Genomic DNA, 6,008 nt, shown 5'->3' on the forward strand with positions numbered 1-6,008 from the left:
GAAAAGAAAAACTCAGTTTTTTAAATCAGCCCTGAGATTAACCCAACAATGAAGAGCTGCAGGTGGAGGTCGGAGCAGAAGTGGACAGGTGCAGAGTTTCTGGACCTCACACTGAGCTGCTGCGGCTGATTGCTTTGGTTATGTACAGCAGAGACAGACGGATGTTACTTCAGAGAGCACGACTGTTTGTGACCTTCTGAGGTTCATGAAAAGACAAACGACGACGTCTTCACTGAATGTTTGCACCATGGAGTTAACCTGCACGGCAGACTGAGCGGAGCATGCTGCAGATCAGAGTCTCTGAGGGAAGTTTACGTTTCCCAGCGGGGTCAGGCCGTCTGGGGTTTGGACAGTTCCTGAAAAAGGCTGTGAGGTCTGAAGAAGTTTCCCTGACTGTGCAGCGTAAAAAGTCAAATCTGACCAAGTGTTACTCATTTTTTTTTAATTCATAAAGAAGATTTCTCAAACTTAATTTGAACCACGCCCTCCTCATAAGCTGCATTGCATGCAAGAAAAAGTCTCATTTTGGGTCATTTAAAGACTTAAACAATGCCTGCATGGCTTAAAACAATCTGCAAATAAAGAGAAGAGATTTTGAATTTCAAGTTTCTTAAAACAGAAAAAAAATTGCACTAGAAAATGAACAAAAACGTTATTTGTGTCAGACTTTTTATGCAGCCCAAGCTTCATTTTAGTTTTTTAACATCCTGGACTTTGTCTGGATTCTCGCTGTGCAGATTCTGCCTAGAAATAAGAAATGCTTTCATTCATCAAATCATTAGAGAGTGAAACTGAGAGACCAGGCGTGGTGGCCAAGTGGTAAGGCGTTGGTCTCGTAAACCAAAGATCATGGGTTCGACCCCCATCCACGCCTGCAGTTAGAGGTGTGTTTTCATTGCAATAAGCACCTGAGATGCAGAGAGACCAACAGGGTGAATCAGTGACAAGAGGAGGTTTGAAGAAGTGGCATCCAGAGAAAACTCCCTGTGAGTGGATCAATAAGTCAGGGACGGTTCATACCACGTCTGCTGTGACAGCCAGATTCTTCGTCTCTGAACGTAACCTGATCAGCTCTGTGTGTCCGTCTGTCAGGACGTAATGTTCATGTTTACAGTCACTTCCCCCTGTCCATTTATTTAATTATTCAAAGCAGAACAGAGCAAACCGTGTTAGCCATGTTTCTTAAACATCAAACCAACCTAAGCAGTGCTGGCGCTATTTTGGCTGAGAGGGCTACACAAACATTGAGGTGTTTTACTCAGACTAATCTGTAACTTTCCAGAGGAACAGCCATGGTGGAAGTAATTCTTGAGGTGTGGTGGCCAAGTGGTAAGGCGTTGGTCTTGTAACCAAAGATCATGGGTTCAACCCCCATCCACGCCTTTACATATCAGTTTATAGATAAATTAATGTATCATATTCACTGCTCCCCATCTTGTTTGGGTCCAGATTGCGTCTTTAAAGCCGTCCATGATTTCATTTTTCCTGCTTTAAGGCCCATTCATGCTCAGAGTTACATACGGATATGGACGGAGTCTTCTGTCAATGCTCTGCGTTCATTTCGTCAGTATTCCTGCACGTTTCCATGAAACTTACAGATACAGACCAAATGGAGCAGTACCACTGGAAATCATGAGGCCAGTTTCGGGCTTTAGTGAGACACAAAGAAGAAATAACAACAGAGAAACTTTTGCGATGTATTAAACAGCTTCACCAACCACCACCTCCTACAACGCTGCCTCTGTTTTTAGTCTTTTATGCAAGCAGAACGTTATTAACACCTCCTCTACAGTCACTATGCTTGTTTTTGTGTTTCATTCTGGGCTGCTCCCCCTGGTGGGTGTATTGGTTAACAGAAATAACAATCCAAAGGACGTACAGAAGTATGAGGGCAGTGACAATAACATGGTTTGAAACAGACCTATACATTTTCATACGTAAAGAGAGGAGAAATGGGACTTTAAATCGACACATACAGCGCTCTCACACTGTCGTCTTGGAGTGTGATTATCTCAGCACAGAGAGGAAATACTGAGACAGGCTTTAGCTTTCCTACAAGCCTTCTTCTCTGATCAGATTTAGATTCATCTTTGTTTCTGTCTCTGCAGAAGGAACAAAACTAGATTTTCACAGTTCTACAAATCGACTGGACAGCAATCACACATGGCGTGGTGGCCAAGTGGTAAGGCGTTGGTCTCGTAAACCAAAGATCATGGGTTCGACCCCCATCCACGCCTGCAGATGTTGATTCATAGATGAGTTAAGCTCCTCATCCTGATTGGGTCAAATCTCTGACTATTTCCTTCTGTTGGGGAGCCAGACAAAACTGATCTGACCCCAGAAGGTGGAGCTAGAAACACTGCTGTCTGCTGATTGGTGGAAAGAATGGTCACTTCCTGTGTGACACGATGTCTTCATCGTTGCTCTTTGTTTTTTCTTCTTCGTTGGATTTATTAGTGAGTACACTGTGGTTGTGTCTGAAATCACTCACTCATTCCCTACTCACTACTCTCTATATAGTTAATTAGATGTAGTTGACTATATAGTCCACTCAATCAGATAAATTAAAACAACATTTCGGACACTACTCACTCATTTTCCAGCTGCTGCAGTGACATATTTACTCTTGCGTCGCTCACGGACAGCTGGGGATTTACAGTTATATCTTTTCTTAAAAACTGCAAAAAACAGTATTTATTTTAGTGATACCTAAAATTATATTTAGCCTATTTTCTGCAACAGCCAAATATAATAGAAACATTTATTACACGTTATTTTTAAATAAATAAACCATATATTTGTGCAGAACTTATGCTGTGTTTGAGAATTACAAGGTTCAGTGAATGCATCACCCACATGGAACGGTTTAATGGCTAACGTCCGTGTTGTTTGTTTCTCTGCTCAAAGTTGTGAGACGGGCTCACTGACACAGCTATCAGCATCCAGCTTGCACGCCGCCTACCAAGACGGACACAAATGGCTGGAAACACAAGCAGGATCAGACTTTGCTGACCCAACCCGTACCAAACTGGACTGATCCAAACCGGACCACTTGGTGGAAATGGAGCTGATGTCTTCATCCTCTGCTGCAAGATTCGAGTGACCCTCCTAAAACTAAAGACAGGTCAAAAACATTCTCCTTAGAGTAGGTATTTGGGGATTTGATCTCCTGTGATTGGCTCCTCATGTTTGTGGGCGGGGCTTAGCCATAGGTCAGTGGTTGAAAAATGTGCTGATTTGCCCACTTTGGAGCCAAACCCTGACTGAGTCTTTGGGGATAACACTAAAATAAATAGTTTCCTCCTTCTTCAACCTCTCCAGTTCTCCGTCTCTCTGTCGTCCTCTGTCAATCCACCCTTCCTCTTCACCTTTATCTATCCCTCCTTCCCTCTTTTCCCTCTCCTTGCCTCCTCTGCCCTCCCTCCTTCCCTCCATCGCCTCTCTGAAGGCCTCAGGTTACTTCAGGTGATGCTTCCCCCTCCAGGTGTGAGTCTGGTTCAAAGATTAAACTGACTTACAGTTTGGCTTTCCCTCACACTCACACTCACACACACACACACACACACACTGGTCTCCCTCATGTCTCTGAGTTGGACCGACCCATGCTTCACCTCACTTCAAAGGCGAGAGGAGCAGCAATTACCGACCAAAGTATCTCGTCTCATCCAGACTTAAAGCCTGGCTGAACGGGATCCCTGGTGTGTGTGTGTGTGTGTGTGAGAGAGAGAGTGTGTGTGTGTGTGTGAGTGTGTGTGCTATACTTCAGAGGACCAGACACACTCATAAGACCATAAACTTACAGAGTAATCTTTCATTTGAGAGAAGTTTAGCCGTGTTTGACGTTGCTGCAGACGGTTGAAACGATGTTGAATGAAACAGTTTTATTGTTTAATATTCAGCGTTAACTCCTGAAAATAAAACCTCATTTTAAGAGGTCTGCATGCGAACAAACACCTGAGTGTGCTCCTGTCTCTCTGCACACATCGGGCTGAAATACGGCGGCTTTAAAGCGCGCTGACACCCTCCATCCGTCAGTTTCTGGGTGAAGTGAAGGTTTGTCGGTGAATTCAGCAGAATCCATCACAAAAAGCCGTTACACTCACACGCAGAGGCATAACACCACGCTCTGCTTTAAATGTATTTTGTGGGAATCAGATCCTTCCCGGACTCAAAGGATGGTCGTAATAAAGAAATACGGTTTAAACATCTCCCAGCATCCCTCGGCCGTTTATCTGCGGCTTCAAACGCTCAGATTCACTCTGAGAGATGAGACGATAAGATACCAAACGGAAAGCGTTTAGACTCTGAGTCTGACACTTTAACCCGTCTGTTTATAGTTTGTCAGAGATCCTCTCCTCTGCCCGACACAGAGAGGACGAAACTACACTGTAAAAAGTCATTCCTCACATTTGTTGCTCTATCATATCATTTTAAGTCAGTTTGACCAAAGATCAGTGAAGTTGTTGTGTTAACACATGGTTATAAGTTGGCTTCATCTCAACTGAATCAGAAATGCATGACATGTTTTGTTTTTTTTAAGTTGCATGGTTAATTATTCCATTTCCTACTGTTAATGAATTTTATTTGAGCTAATGATGTTTTGTATCTATCAATGGGTAACTTTAAAAAAATAAAACTTGTATTGTTTGCATCTTGTAAGCAGAGTTTCTCCACTGCACTGTCACAAGTTTCTGTAAATTTACTTGGGAATGTTAACGTTAAAATCCTGTTTTGTTTAAATACAGCACTGTAAAAAATTACACTGTAAAATAACAGTAAAATACTGTCAAACCTGCTGCCATTTTATGTTGTGATGGTGATTAGTAACCATATGTGAAGAGGAAACAGTGGATATGAGACCCTGCTGTACACTGATATGTTATACTCACTGGGGCTGCAGGGCACAGCCAGTCTGTGCTCTGCAGCACAGACTGGCCGTCTGTGCTCTGCAGCACAGACCGGCCATCTGTGCTCTGCAGCACAGACCGGCCATCTGTGCTCCACAGAGTGTGGTATGTACTCAATGATTTTGACATTGTTTAGTGACATGTATCTTTAAGTTATCTAACCTTTTATTTATTTATTTGCACCATAAGTTAGAAACAATTACATTAGCGTTGAAAAGAAAATACAAGATAGTGTAAAAAAAAAACCCAAAGTGCGCTTATTAAGGATACCTCCCCAAATAAAGTTAATGATAAAAACATAAAAAGAAAAAGAAATAAGATTCAATACAATGAAATAAACTCAAAATAATTCAACAACAAACAGAAAACAAGCAAATTAATGAATTATGAATGAGAACAAAAAGAAGCTTTAGGATCTTGATGGATTATAAACGACTTTAGTCTGCACTTAAAATTTGTCAGAGATGTAGATGTTTTTGTTAAATGATAATATGAATTCCAAATTAATGAAGCTCTGTAAGTAAAGGAAAACTGACTCTGAGAAGTACGGCAAAAGGGAGTATGAAGTTTAATGGCATGTCTTGTATTGTGCGAATGAATCTGAGAGTTAATTGTAAAAAAATACATAAAAGATTCTGGGAGCAAATGTGGTAGATGAATGTATTTATAAATAAATAAACAAGATTGAAGAATATTAATATCGAAAATGGACAATAAGTTCAGCTTTTTAAACAGAGGGGCAGATGGAGATAAATAATTAGTTAGTAATTAAACCTTAAGTTTTATAGTTAACCTAACAAAAGGTTTTGGGTTAGCTACACTCAAGGTTTCTGCCATCAGAATCAGAATAATACTTTATTGATCCCCCATTTCATGACATGTTTAAATTACTCCATTGGACTAAGCTATGAAAACATAAAATTTGTTATTAAGTTCAATTTACTTAAATGTCTGAGTTTTCAGTGTTGAAACTGATGATTTCTGATCAGATTTAACTTTTGTTACTGTTGAAGTAAGCACAACTTGAAACCATAGTTTATCGGACTGCGTTTTGCAACCGTGAGTGAGGAGGGGACGCAGATATGAGACCTTGCTGTACTT

At 41.1% G+C, this 6,008-nt stretch overlaps 2 non-coding genes across 2 annotated transcripts; both read left to right on the plus strand.

Annotated features, from left to right (window-relative positions):
* The first annotated feature begins 802 nt into the window (after positions 1–802).
* Positions 803–874, plus strand: trnat-cgu (transfer RNA threonine (anticodon CGU)). Its single transcript has one exon. It is a non-coding gene; the product is annotated as a tRNA-Thr (tRNA).
* Positions 875–2,165: 1,291 nt separating this feature from the next.
* Positions 2,166–2,237, plus strand: trnat-cgu (transfer RNA threonine (anticodon CGU)). Its single transcript has one exon. It is a non-coding gene; the product is annotated as a tRNA-Thr (tRNA).
* Positions 2,238–6,008: the final 3,771 nt, after the last annotated feature.

Source organism: Halichoeres trimaculatus, unplaced genomic scaffold (assembly GCF_033239565.1).
Source record: "Halichoeres trimaculatus isolate MK-OKI-2021-1 unplaced genomic scaffold, fHalTri1.1 fHalTri1_scaffold_1, whole genome shotgun sequence".
Taxonomy (NCBI): Eukaryota; Metazoa; Chordata; class Actinopteri; order Labriformes; family Labridae; genus Halichoeres; species Halichoeres trimaculatus.